Raw genomic sequence first — 17,030 nt, forward strand, 5'->3', positions numbered from 1 at the left:
AAAACTGTATCGCGTATGAGAGAGGCATGTGGATAAACGTTACCACGTTAAAATCCAGAAAGATACATTGCTGTCAACTGGAAGAATTTCAGAATATTGCATCTTGGTGGCTTTTACATAGCCTTGACTATAGTTGGAAAATAAAAAATTACAAACCCCATCTTCTAGTTGGATCAGATGGCAATGGAAACAACGTTCTAGTCTCCATACTGAGGGGGAAAACCATAGAACAGGAGTAAGGTCTTACAAACTGGAACCTGAGGTGATGAAAAGACTTGGATGGCAGGCTCTGTATCAGTGGTTAACCGTTCAAGATCAATCTACTTTTACACTAACCATTAAAAATCAAATCATATTTAACATTACATGTCACTGAGAAGTTTTTGAAGCTGACAACAAAGCAGCAATGTTAAAAGTTTGAAGAAGTTAGTGAATGAGAATTTACTCAATCTTCCAGATGGATTCAACAAGGAGAGTCATGAGTGATCCTACTTATCTCAGTTCTGGGATAATTAACTACACTTCAAGAAAAGTACTTCATTGTGGGACATGGTGCAGTTCCTTCTCATGCTCATTAGGGCAGAGAGGAATGGTTTGTGGAATCTTAAATAGAAACAAGAGTAGATCAATTGACCAAATGCTCCTTCTCCAATATTTTTGTTAGCTATGACAGTTTTAATTCCAAATCCCTACCTTTTCTTCATATCCCTTAATACTCTTACTTCCCAGGTAAGTATCTTAAACACCTCAATTGATTTTGCATCAATGGCCTTCTGAGGCAATTTGTTCAACAATTTCCCAACTCTGTGTGTGGCCCCTCTCTTCAGCTTGATACAATGGCGCTTGTAATTCTTTATCTCATTTCCTTTGATAGATTAAGCTGTGCTCATCAGCACTCAATTTACCTTGCTGACATGTGGAACTGCATGACACAGCACTAAATTTCTACATTGAAATCATCCACTTGTAAGAAGCAACAATTTTTTCAGTCATGTGTGAAGTGATATGCGTTAGTGTGAACTGAGACAGCAGCACCAAAGGAGGAATCTTTAGCTTCTCAATGCAACAAAGTGCAATTGATCAGTGTTATTTACAGAACTTTTAACTACTATAAAGGTAAAAATGGTCGAACATGTTAGCATAAATTGGTAGCGCCTAAAATGAGAGAGAGATGAGGAATATGTTCCGAATGAATCACCACTCCGATTGACACTTTGAAAAGCCATTTATTTGCCGGCTGAGGAATATGCAGATCTCTCACTAACATGAAAAGAGTTAAGGATGAGGGAAGGCCAATTGAGCCATCAAGCTTAACTGTATTTTGAACTCCCTAAAGTACTAGCATCTACAACATAGACCTGGATTTTGTGATCAGCGGTGAGTGAACGGCGCTCGCCATTTATTCCTCTTACAGCTGCCCACAGACTTTGTGGGCTTTTGCGCGACAGTAGTTCGAGAGTCATTTCAGCGTAGCGCCCCCTGCAGAGAATCTGGGATCTGTGTGAACAGGGAAAGCAACAGCATGTCTCTTCAACCAATCAGATTGAAGAGTCCTCACTGAGACATGGGGCTGAATTTTGCCAGCGCTCAGAGTGCGGGTTTGGAGGCGGGTCCACTGTCAGAATTGAAACGATTGACAGCCGGTTGGGTACCCGCTGCGAACCCGCATCCATGTAAGTTTCCAAAGTGTCAGGTCTGCGATTTCAGAACAGACCCGACACCAAGCACTGGCGGAGGCATTTAAGATACTTAACTAAAACATAGAAACATAGAAGATAGGAGCAGGAGTAGGCCATTCGGCCCCTCGAGCCTGCTCCGCCATTCAATGCGATCATGGCTGATCATCCAAATTCAGTACCCGGTCCCTGCTTTCTCCCCATACCCCTTGATCCCTTTAGCCTTAAGAAATATATCCAACTCCTTCTTGAATATATTTAATGAACTGGCCTCCACCGCCTTTTGTGGTAGAGAGTTCCACAGGTTCACCACTCTCTGGGTGAAGAAATTCCTCCTCATTTCTGTCCTAAATGGCCTACCCTTTAGACTTAGACTGGGTCCCCTGGTTCTGGACTCCCCGACCATCGGGAACATCCTTCCTGCATCTAGTCTGTCCAGTCCTGTCTGAATTTTAAATGAGATCCCCTCTCATTCTTCTAAACTCCAGCGAGTACAAGCCCAATCGACCCAATCTCTCCTCATACGTCATTCCTGCCATCCCAGGTATCAGCCTGGTGAATCTTCGCTGAACTCCTTCCATGGCAAGAACATCCTAAGGCGACCAAAACTGCACACAATACTCAAGATGTGGTCTCACCAAGGCCCTGTACAACTGCAGCAAGGCATCCTTGTTCCTGTACTCAAACCCTCTCGCTACGAAGGCCAACATACCATTTGCTTCTTAACCGCCTGCTGCACCTGCATGCTTACCTTCAGCGACTGGTGCACAAGGACACCCAGGTCTCGTTGCACTTCCCCTTCTCCCAATCTATTGCCATTTACATAATAATCTGCCTTCCTGTTTTTGCCACCAAAGTGGATAGCCTCACATTTATCCACATTATATTGCATCTGCCATGTTTCTGACCAATCACCCAACATGTCCAAATCATCCTGGAATTTCTCAACATCCTCCTCACAGCACACATGCTCACCTAGCTTTGTGTCATCTGCAAATTTGGAGATATTACATCTAGTTCCCTTGTCTAGATCATTAATATATATTGTGAATAGCTGGGGTCCAAGGACCGATCCCTGCGGTACCCCACTAGTCACTGCCTGCCACTTGGAAAAAGACCCGTTTATTCCAACTCTTTGCTTTCTGTCTGCCAACCAATTCTCTATCCAATTCAATACCTTGCCCCCAATCCCATGTGCGTTAACTTTACATGCTAATCTCTTATGCGGGACCTTATTGAAGGCCTTCTGAAAGTCCAGATACACCACATCCACTGGTTCTCCCTTATCTATTTTACCAGTTACATCCTCAAAAAATTCCAGTAGATTAGTCAAGCACGATTTGCCTTTTGTCAATCCATGTTGACTTTGTCCGATCCTGTCACTGTTTTTCAAGTGCTCTGCTATTACATCTTTTATAATGGACTCTAGCATTTTTCCCACTACCGATGTCAGGCTTACCGGTCTGTAATTCCCCGTTTTCTCTCTACCACCTTTTTTGAATAGTGGGGTAACATTAGCTACCTTCCAATCCATGGGTAGTGTTCCAGATTCCATCGAATGTTGGAAGATGATCAGCAATGCATCTACTATTTCTAGGGCCACTTCCTTAAGTACCCTAGGATGTAGATTATCAGGCCCTGGGGATTTATCGGCCTTCAATCCCATCAATTTCCCTAACACCATTTCCCTACAAATACTGATTTCTTTCAGTTCCTCCCTTTCATCAGAACCTATGTTCCCCGGCATCTCTGGGAGGTTATTTGTGTCCTCCTTTGTGAAGACAAAACCAAAATATGTATTTAATTGGTCTGCCATTTCTTTGTTCCCCATTATAAATTCCCCTGATTCTGACTGCAAGGGACCTATGCTTGACTTCACCAATCTTTTTCTCTTCACATATCTATAAAAGCTTTTACAGTCAGTTTTTATGTTCCCTGAAAGCTTACTCTCACATTCTATTTTCCCCTTTTTAATTAATCCCTTTGTCCTCCTTTGTTGAATCCTAAACTGCTCCCAATCCTCAGGATTACTACTTTTTCTGGCCAATTTGTATGTCCTCTCCTTGGATCTTATGCTATCCCTAATTTCCCTTGTTAGCCACGGTTGAGTCACCTTTTTTGTTTTATTGTTATGCCAAACTGGGATGAACAAATTCTGCAGTTCATCCATGCGGTCTTTGAATGTTTGCCATTGCCTATCCACCGTCAACCCTTTAAGTAACATTCCCCAATCAATCCTACCCAACTCACGCCTCAGATCATCGTAGTTTCCTTTATTTAAATTTAGGACCCTAGTCTCTGAGTCAACTACTTCATTCTCCATCTTAATGAAGAATTCGATCATATTATGATCGCTCCGACCCAAGGGGCCTCGTACAACAAGATTGCTAATTAATCCTTTCTCGTTACATAATACCCAGTCTAAGATGGCCTGATCTCTGGTTGGTTCCTCGACATATTGGTCCAGGAAACCATCCCGTAAACACTCCAGTAATTCCTCCTCCACAGTATTGTTACTAATTTGGTTAGCCCAATCTATATGTAGATTAAAGTCACCCATGGTGACTGCTGTGCCCTTAATGCACGCTTCTTTAATTTCACTTTTAATGCCATCCCCAACCTCCGCATTACTGTTTGGAGGTCTATATACCACTCCCACTAACGTTTTCTGCCCCTTGGTATTTCTCAATTCTACCCATACAGATTCCACATCATCAGAGCTAATATCCTTCCTTACAATTGTGTTAATCCCTTCTTTAACCAGTAATGCTACCCCACCTCCCTTTCCTTTTTGCCTATCTTTCCTGAATATCGAATACCCCTGGATGTTGAGTTCCCAGCCTTGGCCATCCTGGAGCCATGTTTCCGTAATCCCAACCAAATCATATTCGTTTACCTCTATTTGCTTGTTAAGTGCTTGTTAACTACTATTTTGCCAGCCTTTTTCTATTTTACCACATTTTTAATGGGGTTCACATTGTTTGGAGATCACATCAGGTAAGTAGGTCGGGTTCTCTATATCTTTCCATTGCTGTGAATAGGTGACAGTTGCAAAAGTGGTATAAAAGATACCATTTCACAGCTGGTCACTTTCCAATGTCAGAAGTTTGAGCCTTCAGGACGTGGACGACACTTTTGAGCTGTATGCAGTTTGGAAGTGTTTGGATTAAACTCTCTATCCACTGTCACCTCCTTGGAACAAGCTCTCTCACCACTGACAGATCACTTCTGTCATCTCAACTTCAGCTGCCATCTATCCAGCAACATCGGTGCCCTTGAAAAAATCTCACCTTGGTCCTCTGAATCTCTCCACGATCAACCCCAACATCACCAGGCACAGCAACATCACCAACAACAATACCAACCTTCTCCGTAATCACCTGATGCTGCACAGGACACAGGGTGTCAGCACCTGACCACATTGCTGCCTGGGAGGCCAGCGATGGCATCACCATGGCCAAATTTACTTCACTTGATGCTGTACACCCTGGCTGTACATGATGCTCCAGGTTAACACCACCCCACACCAACACCATAAAGCATCCCTACAATGCCAAAGCCATTCCTTTCACACTCATCACCATTGTGGGGGATATGGTTATGTCTCATCATTCACTCACGAAGACACTTCCAAAGGTGAGCACAGATCTGTTCAATAAGGCAAAGTGTTGAAAATAAAGGTGTAAATGTTTGACAGCACATTAACAGAAAATTTACATGAACATCGCATAGAATACCTAAGTGCCGACCCTTGTGTTGTTAGTTGGTATGATTGGACTAGGATGAGGGTGAGTGTGAGGGCTGGCTCATGAGATGGGGAAGTGATAATGTAGATAGAGAGGGTTGGGTGGAGGTGCAAGGTAAGTTGGTGTGAGTAAGGATGTGCAGGTGTAGGTTTGGGAAGGCAGAGTGATGGGGATGTGATGAGTGGCACAGCAGGATGAGGTTGAGTGTGGCTTTGCAGTAACATTTTGTGATCTACTGAGATCATTGAAAGGTTTGTGCCACTGCAGCCTTGTCCTCCTGATGATATCCCTGCTTTTTCCCTTCTCTGCAATGTGCAACCAGGCTGCGTTGGTGTCCTGGGGAGGTCTCTTCTGCCCTTGGAAGGGAAGAGAACCTCCCTGTGTGCTGTGACTCCCTCCATAAGCATATGGAGGGAGTCATCGGAGAGCCTGGGTGCAGCCGTGCACCTTTGTATAGAGCCTGTCAGTGTTTGCAGCACCTCAATGTTGCAGAACACCGACAGCACAACTGTCAAAATGAATGCCGCCATGGTCCCTTGAAGGAAACCGGCTGATGACACGTCATCAAATGACGTCATCAGACCCGCTTCCTTTTAATTGGCCGGGAACCCCGCAGGGCGGGCTTAACAAGCCCTATTACTGAAACATCCTTTTTACAGAGTGGCTGCAGCCGGGAGCGGGACCAGAACCCGCCACCTCCTCCCTCGCTGCAATCCCGCCTCCGCTGGCGAAGTCGCGGCCATGCAGTCTAAACCAGGAAGTTTAAGTTAGAATATTTAATTCAATGTTAAACCATGTACAGAAAGCAAAATAAAGAGAGGGAAAGATGGACGGGATTAAGAGAAAGAATTAAAAGAGACAGAAAGAAAAGGTTTTTAAAAATGTAATTCTATGTTTAACTTTATTTAAATCTCCAACAATAATTAAACTCTGAAGGAACGAGACTCCACACTTGTAAAAGTAAATTTTCAGTGTCAGAGAGGTTGTTTGGTAGTAATTAAGACTTACCACGCTGTTAAAAATTCACTTACACTTGAATGGACCAGCCCTAAATTTTTCTGGTGAGCTTAGTGGGTATCTAGTGGGTAAGTATTGCAGCATCATCCTCTTTATGTATTTTAATGCTTAATCTATCAGTAAGGACTGGTGTAGTGAAGCTTGTGGAGGAGCAGGGCAAATCGGACCGCAACTACCTGATTTCCGTGTTTAACTGGACATGTGCAGATGCGGGAAATTACTGTCTGATTTACTCCTTAATAATGGTGAACGCTGATAGCCTCACCATTACTTATACCACAATTGTCTGTCCAATTATTCCAAAATTTCTGATCTTTGAGTAAAAAACCCAAACTCTACGGTTTCTATTTCAAATTTACTTTCCACTAATTTTAAATTGACGTACTGTGGTCCTAAATGTATGGTGTGCTCCAAAGCAATATTCTGGGGTTATCTGTATCATTTATTAAAGCTCTTTGTGGTCCCCTGCCCCTGCTTCATGCCAGTGCAGTACTCTGGTGCTGCAGCTCCTACATTGTGCAGTGCTGTCTGCGTTAACGTATACATTTTGCTGCTTGTGTGTATAGGAACTGCCAGAGAAGTGGAACAACGTTAAGAAGCTCGCAATAACAACAAAGCAGCAGGTGGCTCCCCTACAGGCCAATGAAGTGACAATCCTTCGCAAGAAATGTGCAAGTTTCGATGTGGAGCAACACAAATTCCGAGAACGCTTTCGCAAAGAAGCACCATTCAGGTAAAGGATAGCCCCTGCCAATGAGTCAGGAGCTACTGGTCTGAGATCAGCTTCTAGACTGCTCGAACTCTGTTTCCATTGTTTGGTTCCTGCTTGGCTGGAACTTACATACGAATTAGTAGCAGGAGTAGGCAACTCGGCCCATCGAGCCTGTTCCGCCATTCAATAAGATCATGGCTGATCCGATTACTCCACATTCCCGTCCACCCCCGATAACCTTTCACCCCTTTGCTTATCAAGAATCTATCTACCTCTGCCGTCAAAATATTCAAATACTCTGCTTCCACTGCCCATTGAGGAAGAGAGTTCCAAAGACTCACTACCCTCTGTGAGAAAAAATTTCTCCTCATCTCTGTCTTAAATGGGCGGCCCCTTATTTTTAAACGGTGACTTTCACCATCCTGTTTTAAGGGGAGAGCTCTGTGCACGCCTGGATGATGTGTGTGTAGAGCTGTGTACCCCATATGCTAGAAATTTAAATGGGAGATTCCACTGCTCTGAACATTTTAATTAAGCTATGTTAGGTTTGCAAAGTGCCCAGAGCGTCAATGAGCACTTTGAAAACCAGATTTTACACCACACTGCAATTACATTTCAACAGTGTCAAACCCCAAAAGGTGCGAAATTGCTTCCTCGAAGTGGGTCTTGCTCCACCTCATTAGAGAGACTGGGTGCTGACTCTGGATGTACATTGCCAATGTAGCGTTGATGTTAAGTTGAAATTGCTTCACACTGATGCTGAACTGGCAGTGTTAATGCATCCCAAACTAGCCTACTACACCTTATAAAGAGCTGGTTAGAAGGAATGAGAGAAGCTTTCTGATCAGAATCACAACAGTTTGATTGAACAGCTGTGAATTCCAATGCCTTCTACATAATCTCCTCTAGTGCATTCAGTGATGCTGTTTCCCTTAATGGCTCACTTAGACCAGTGTACTCTAATGAAAATGTAGTCTATTGCAGCCTAATGAAGAGTAAACCAGGCTCAATTCCATGCCCTGTAAAACCATTGATATTTCATAAAAGTCTAACATTCCTGCACCACTGCCTCTCTACCATTTATACAGATCATTTATATGAATGGATTTCTTATTGCTATGACAGTGAATATATTGGGGGTCATGCTAACTTCGGGCAATATCAGATCAGCCGCTTGTTATACAGCTGTCCCAATTTTCATTCCCATTGAAGTCAATAGTATTGAAAATCAGGAGAGATGTATAACAGGTGCCTGATCTGATAGTGTCAGTTTTACACTATCACCCGAAACCAAACTGTTTTATAAATACTTGCTGCTGATTTGGCCAGTGGTTTAATGGTCCAGGTTCGAGTGACAGTTACAATTTGGATCAATCAACTTGCTCTCAAGGTCCTTCTTTTTCCTCCTTGTATTCTATAGATGTTTTTTGAGCTAAATATGAAGTAAATCCCTGAGAAACTGACTGAATTGCCCCCCACCCCCTCCCCCTCAGTCACGATAAACAGAAAGTGACTGTCGTTTACAATAACAAATGGAAGTCAGATCATCTAATTGGGTGACCGCTCTGCTCAGTCCGTAAGCGTAACCCCGAGTTTTTGGTCGCCTGTCACTTTAATTCTCCGCTCCACTCTCACTCTGACCTCTCCATCCTCGGCCTTTTACACTGCTCCAACAAAGCTCAACGTAAGCTCGAGGAACAGCACCTCATCTTTCGATTAGACACTGTACAGCCTTCTGGACTCAACATAGAGTTCAACAATTTCAGACCATAACCTCTGCCCCTATTTTTTCACATGACAGCTGTTGATGATTCTTCCAATCCCATTTGTATCTCTTCTAGACTCACCTTTTGTTTCTTTACTTGTCCCATTACCATCCCCTTTTGCCTTGAGGCGCATCTATTTGCAACACCAAAGTTCTGATTGGTCCCATTGAATGACAAGACCTGATTACTGAATGGTCCCCTTGGAGGACAAGACAACACTGAACAATTTCTCTGGAATGTGTAATTAGACCCTCCCTGCCTACGCAATCAGTTACTTTGCAAAGTGCAATTCTGACTGCCTACTCCAGACAGAGCAGAGCTCACTTGGAACAGACAGGGCTCACCCCCTTCTCCCACCCCCCCAAACAAGTTCCTGCCCCCACTGCTCAAGTTCCTGACTTCCCCCAAGTTTCTGACATTCTTCCCCTGCTCAAGTGCCTGACCACCCCAGTCTCGGCCACCGAATTCTTGAACAACCCCCCCGCCCAAGTTCCTGACCTCCTCCTGCCCAAGTTCCTGACTTTCTCCTCCTGCCCAGCTTTCAGACCTCCCAGTGCCCCAAGTTTCTGACATCCCCCACCCCCCTCCAACCACCCCCCCCAGGTTCCTATCCTTAACCACCCTCCACTCCTCACCCCCAGGTTCCAGACTTTCTCCCCCTGCCCAAGTTCCTCCCCCCCCTCTGAGTTTCTGACCTCCCCCCCAAGAAGTTCCTGACCTTCCCCCAGCCCCCCCCGCCCCCCATAGATGGGGCATTGTGCGTGGGTCACAGATTGTTAACAGGTTTACTGGGTATGAAGTGAATAGTGACAGCTTTCTGAGAAATCAACCAGGTCTAGGGGGCAGAGAGAGAGAACATGGTGCAGGTGTAAAGCGGGTGGGGTTGGAAGAACGTGATCTATCTTGCCATCTGGATCACGTTCTCGTTCTCATCCTGCCCCTTTAGACCTGGGTCACATTCTTCTCCTATCCCCACTGTGCCCTCCATGCTCTTTACACCCCCCCCCCACCCAGAGTTCCTGACCTTCTCTCCCAGAGTTCCTGACCGCCTCCCTCGCTCTCCCCCCCCCAATTCCTTTGCACTCTCCCCTCTGATCCCCTCTCTCTCTCCCCCTCCGATCCCCTCTCTCTCTCCCCCTCCGATCCCCTCTCTCTCCCCTCCGATCCCCTCTCTCTCTCCCCCTCTCTCTCTCCCATCTGGTCCCTTCTCTCTCCCCTTCGATCCTCTCTCTCCCCCCTCTGATTCCCCTCTCTCTCTCTTCCCTCGGATCCGCTCTCTCTCCCCTCCGATCCCCTCTCTCCCCCCTCCGATCCTCTCTCTCTCTTCCCTTGGATCCTCTCTCTCTCTCTCTCTCCCCTCCGATCCCCTCTCTCTCTCCCCTCCGATCACCTCTCTCTCCATCCTCTGATTCCCCTCTCTCTCTCTCTTCCCTCGGATCCGCTCTCTCTCCCCTCCGATCCCCCCTCTCTCTCCCCTTTCTCTCTCCCCTCCGATCACCTCTCTCTCCATCCTCTGATCACCTCTTTCTCTCTCCCCTCCGATCCCCTCACTCTCTCTAAAAGCCGCAAAACTGTTTGTGTAGCTCATAACAGCGAGGCTCCTTTAGTATAGTTATTGATTGTTGAAAGATAACACAAAAGCCCTAGTAGCAGACTCAGGCTCGAGCAGCAATTGCAGCAGCTCCAGACTCGGCAACATGGATCGGCCCCACTTCCGGCTTCCTCATATATCGCACTGCGCATGCACGACTGGATCGAGTGCACATGTGCAATAAGAAACAGGCACGCACCCACAGAGGGAGTCAAAAAACGCCGTACAATAATCACTTCGTTTGCCTTGCACCATCATACCTTTTGTCATTTAATCACTCCTGCCTTCCACCCTATCACAGACCTTCCCTTTTGTTCTCTCCTCCCCTCCCCCTTTCCCTGCCCCTGCACTTGCATAAAATCTGTTACATCTCTAACTTTTTCCAGTTCTGACAAAAGGACATCGACCCGAAACGTTAACTCTGTTTCTCGCTCCACAGACGCTGCCTGACCTGTTGAGTATTTCCAGCATTTTCTGTTTTTATTTCAGATTTCCAGCATCTGCAGTATTTTGCTTTTGTGTCACCTAATTGTCCTCTTGTTTACCCTATACAAGCTGTTACACCGCTTTAACATTTCAGTTGTTTCACACAAATCTTGTTACGTGAAAAGTACAACGTGTGGTTGATTGTTGCAACTCATGGTTCTGCAGGAGTAAACATATTTTGTTTATACATTTCTTTTCAATTCTGATTCAAATCTGTTGTGTACACTTTCAAATTATAGGGTGGGAGCATCTAAATGTTAGACTGGTGATGCATGACTGCCTACTGGCATTCAATTAAAAAAAAAATTAGTTTTAGTTTTATTTTTCTCTCTCATTCCAAACTGCTCTCTGTAGCCCTGAAATTATGCTGTGCAAAGATTTGCCCACAAACACTTTAAACATTCATTTGCAGTTCCCTTGTCTACTAGTTTAATGAGGCTTTAACTCCTGGGCTAATATCTCTGCTAAAATAATGCACAAAGGAATTGCATATGAACATATCAAGCATTTGTATTGCCGCTTGATTGGGCACCCCATCCACCACCTTCAACATTCACTCCCTCCACCACCGGCGCACCATGGCTGCAGTGTGTACCATCTACAAGATGCACTGCAGCAACTTGCCAAGGCTTCTTCAGCAGCACCTCCCAAACCCGCGACCTCTACAACCTAGAAGGACAAGGGCAGCAGGCGCATGGGAACACCACCACCTCCAAGTTTCCCTCCAAGTTACACACACCTCTGACGAAAGGTCATCGACCTGAAAACGTTAACTCTGTTTCTCGCTCCACAGATGCTGCCTGACCTGCTGAGTATTTCCTGCATTTTCCATTTTTATTTCAGATTTCCAGCATCCGCAGTATTTTGCTTTTGTATTAAGCATTTGTATGGTGATCACACCGCATAATTGCAAGGCCTATGTGTCCCATTCCTCAACTATTTACAATGTATCCAATTTTGCTGATGATACAAAGCTAGGTAGGAAAGTAAGCTGCGAGTAGGATGCAAAGAGGCTGCAAAGGGATATAGACAGGTTAAGTAAGTGGGCAAGAGCATGGCAGATGGAATATAAAGTGGAGAAATGTGAAGTTATGTACTTTGGCAGGAAAAATAGAAAAGCAGAATATTTTTTAAATGGTGAGAGATTGGGAAATGTTGGTGTTCAGAGGGACCTGGGTGTCCTTGTACACAAAACACAGCAAGTTAACATACAGGTACAGTAAGCAATTAGGAAAGCAAATGGTATGTTGGCCTTTATTACAAAAGGGATTGGAGTACAAGAGTAAAGAAGTTTTACTGCAATTATGGTGAGTATACTAATTGTGGCTTGGTGGTCTGTTTCTTTTAGTGCGCTGTCCCTTTAAATTTCCACGCATGGGCGCTATTTACGATGGAGAAACCGGAAAGTGGCCTGCGCGGGGCCTTTCCCATTACTGCGTGGCCACTTAGTGGGAACATTGCACCTGGAGTTTTGGTCTCCTTACCTAAGGAAGGATATACTTGTATTGAGGGAGTGCAATGAAGATTCACCAGACTGATTCCTGGAATGAGGGGATTGTCCTATGAGGAGAGATTGAGTAGACTAGGCCTATATTCCCTTGAGTTTAGAAGAATGAGAGGTGATCTCATTGAAACATATAAATGTCTTTAGGGGCTTGACAGGGTAGTTGCAGGGAGGGTGTTTCCCCTGGTTGGGGAGTCTAGAACCAGGGGTCACAGTCTCAGAATAAGGGGTCAGCCACGTGGACTGAGATGAGGAGAAATTTCTTCACTGAAAGGGTTGTGAATCTTTGGAATTCTCCACCCCAGAGGGCTGTGGATGCTCAGTCGTTGAGTATATGCGAGACAGAGAGCGACAGATTTTTGTATACTAAGAGAATCAAGGGATACGGGGATAGGGCGGGAAAGTGGTGATGAGGTAGAAGATCAGCCAATATCTTATTGAATGGTGGAGCAGCCTCCAAGGGCCTAGGCTGACTCCTGCTCCTATTTCTTATGTTCTTGTGTTCCTTCTTGGTCTCCCTTTCTTTTACTTTCTGTATCTTTGCTGTACATAGTTACTGGTCACATCAGAAAAGGAATGTATTAACGACCAAGGATTCTGTTAAGACTGGCATTTTCCACTGTGACAGGAAAGCTTTCTGTGGTCCTTGTTTCTTTATTATTTTTGCATTTGTTTGTGAACAGGCAAGTATTTGTAACATTAGTCGGTTTCCTGTGGTGTAGTCTTCAGGTGAAGCAAGATTAGACCGCAGGTGATAATTGGAGTAGTGTGTGGACTTGATTTGGACTTGAATGTAGGAAGTGTGATTAAGAAGTTTGCAGATGATACAAAAATTAGCCGTGTGGTTGATAATGAAGAAGAAAGTTGTAGACTGCAGGAAGATATCAATGGACTGGTCAGATGGGCAGAACAGTGGCAAATGGAATTCAATCCGGAGAAGTGTGAGGTAATGCATTTGGGGAGGGCTAACAAGGCAAGGGAATACACAATAAGTGGTAGGACACTGAGAAGTACAGAGGATCAGAGGGACCTTGGAGAGCATGCCCACAGATCCCTGAAGGTAGCAGGACAGGTAGATAAGGTGGTTAAGAAGGCATACGGGATACTTGCCTTTATTAGCCGAGGCATAAAATATAAGAGCAGGAAGGTTATGCTTGAACTGTATAAAACACCAGTTAGGCCGTAGCTAGAGTACTGTGTACAGTTCTGGTCACCACATTACAGGAAGGATGCGATTGCACTAGAGAGGGTACAGAGGAGATTTACGAGGATGTTGCCTGGGCTGGGGAATTTTAGTTATGAGGAAAGATTGGATAGGCCGGGGTTGTTTTCTTTGGAACAGAGGAGGCTGAGGGGAGATTTAATTGAGGTGTATAAAATTTATGAGAGGCCTAGAAAGTAAATAGGAAGGACCTATTTCCCTTAGCAGAGGGGTCAATAACCAGGGGGCATAGATTTAAAGTAATTGGTAGGAGGTTTAGAGGAGAAGTTTTTTTCACCCAGAGGGTGGTGGGGGTCTGGAACTCACTGCCTGAAAGGGTGGTAGAGGCAGAAACCATCATCTCACTTAAAAAGTACTTGGATGTGCACTTGAAGTGCCGTAACCTACAAGGCTACGGACCAAGAGCTGGAAAGTGGGATTAGGCCGGATAGCTCTTTGCCAACCGGCCGGCACAGACACAATGGGCCGAATGGCCTCCCTCTGTGCTGTAAATTTCTATGATTCTATGTGTGCAGATGTAACATAGCCCTCATTTAAAAGTCACATCGTCTGTGCTTATTTTTATGCAGTACTTATTATTTGTAGTTAAATAGCAAAACTTATATCAATTTGGGAATCAGGGAAATAAGAGTTGTTGGCGTATCGGAGTTTCTCTGAAGTACAAGCTGAAGAGCTAGGAGACGCAAAACTGATGCACTGCTGTGCTATCACTGGCAGAAGGGTGTAGTTACAGTGTGTCGAGTTTACATATGCAGTCTCCAATATAAGTGTGGACTTAGGAACTTATAATGAAAAATTGACAGGAATTGCAAGCTGACCTAAGATTTTTTAATACTTAGGTGGTGTAGCAATTTCCAATGTGGACCGATGCATTACACTTAAAAAAAAAAAAAAAAAAAAATTGTGATGGAGCATACGGAGTAGATAATTTTTATTTCTGAGTCCTTGTGGTTTTCTTTTCAGGGCAGTTTATCAAAAATAATGAGACCCAAATCCCAGATCAACTTTTTCTTTGATAAAACTGAGTCAAGGTTAGAGAACCATAAAAATTCAAAGCACAGAAGAAGGCCATGCAGCCCATTGTGTCTGCTGGCTGTTGGCAGAGCAATCAAAATCCACTATTCTGCTCTCTCTCTATAATCCTGTATCTCCCTCTGCTTCAAATGCTATCCACTTTTCCCTTGAAAGATACAGTTGTCTCTGCTTCAGCTATTCCCTATGGCAAAGCATTCCATGCTCCAGCAATTTTCTGCATGAAGACACTTCCCTTAAGCTCGCTCCTCACACTCTTAGTGACATTTTTAAACTGTTGACCTCTCATCATTGACTTCCCAACCAGAGGAAATATTTGCCCTATAAAAACCCTTCCTAATTTAAAAACAATCTGAATTAACAAAATGAAGCAGGGTAGATACAACGAGAGGAGATTTAAATTAATTAGTTAAACTAGTTACTCAGGCTGGTAAAAGGAGGGAAGTGGTGTTCCACAAGGATCGGTGCTGGGACCACTGGTGTTCGCCATTTATATAAACGATTTGCACTCGGGAATCGGAAGTACAATTTCTAAATTTGCGGACGACACCAAATTAGGCTGTGCAGTTAATACAAAGGAAGAAGGTGACAAAATGCAAGAAGACATGAATAAACCTGGAGAATGGGCGTTTAATTGTCAAATGAATTTCTATAGATAAGTGTGAAGTGGTGCATTTTGGCAGGAAGACCACATACTGTTTGGATAACGAGGAGGGAATTTTCCCAGCTCTGCGGAGGCAGGACATGCGGAAAAATGGCAGAAACTGGGAGCGGGTACTGATCCTGCTCCCAACCCGCCTCCGTGCCATCTTCCCGGGAGGCGGGTCTCTGAGTCGCGCAGGGACCCGTCTCCTCGAGGTGGGAAGGGGATTAGAACCAATGAACTGCCTGTTAACAGGCAGTTTTAAGGCTTATCCCCATTTTGCGCCTGCAATTGCGGGCTTCCCGACGGCTGCGAACCTCGCCAGGGTCAGCGAGGCGAGTAGTGGGTCTGCGGGGGTGAGAGGGGTCGAAATGTCAGCTGTAGAGGTGAGTGATGGGTGCAAGTGTGGACAAGTAAGTATGAGAGGCGAGTGTAAAATGTTGGAAAATGTTTCCTTACCGTTGCTTCTTTCTGCAGGCTTCAACCTTTGAGGATTCAGAGATGCCTCATCTCAACGGCAGAGATGACAGAATGGCTGCTGCATTCTCAGATGCAGCAGCCATCTGCTTTCTGCTGAGGAGAGAGGTCTTGGTGAGCCTGTGTGCAAGGGCTCACCTTAGAACGGAGATTGTCAGTATTTGACAGCTTCTCAAAGCTGTCAAATGCTGACAATTCATCTGTCAAAAAGTTTTTGACAGATGAAACGTCATACACTGACGTCCTCTGTCACCGGCTTTCCCTTAATTGGCCGGTAAGCCCGCAGGGTGGTCTTAACAAGGCAAATCAAGGGAAAATAGCGTGGGTTGGTCAGACGTTGCTGGGGGTGGGACTGAAACCCAGAAACCAGAAGTCCCACCTCCAGCACGTCTCCATTGAGAAAATCCAGTCCAGAGAGTCTAAATGGGGTAGAGGAGCAAAGGAATCTAGGGGTACAGATTTAGAAATCACTAAAAGTAGTGATGATGATTATTAAGCCCATAAGAAAAGCAAACCAAGCACTGGGGTTCATTTCTAGAGGGGTATAATTGAAAAGCAGGGAAGTCATGTTGAACTTGTATAGAACCTTGGTTCGACCACACTTGAAGTACTCTGCAAAGTTCTGGTCTCCATATTATAAAAAGGATGTAGAGGCATTAGAGAAGGTGTAAATAAGGTTCACAAGGATGATATCAGAACTGAAAGGTTATAAGTCTCAGGAAGGATTCAACAGGCTGGGGCTCTTTTCTCTAGAAAAGAGAAGGCTGAGGGGTGACCTGATAGAGGACTTTAAAACAATGAATGCGTTTGATAGGGTAGACGTGGAACAAATGTTTCCACTTGTGGGGGAGACCAAAACTAGAGGTCATAAATATAAGATAGTCACTAATAAATCCAATAGGGAGTTCAGGAGAAATGCATTTACCCAAAGAGTGGTAAGAATGTGGAACGCACTACCACAGGGAGCGGTTAAGGCAAATAGCAAAGATGCACTTAAGGGAAACTAGATAAGCTTATGAGGGAGAAAGGAATAGAAGGGTATGTTGATGGGGTTAGATGAAGAGGGGTGGGAGGAGGCTCGTGTGGAGCATAAACACCGGAACAGACCAGTTGGGCCGAATGGCCTGTTTCTGTGCTGTAGACTCACTGTAACTCACT

This window comes from Somniosus microcephalus, chromosome 21, assembly GCF_052327205.1.
Source record: "Somniosus microcephalus isolate GS21.2 chromosome 21, FLI_Smic_1.0, whole genome shotgun sequence".
Classification (NCBI taxonomy): Eukaryota; Metazoa; Chordata; class Chondrichthyes; order Squaliformes; family Somniosidae; genus Somniosus; species Somniosus microcephalus.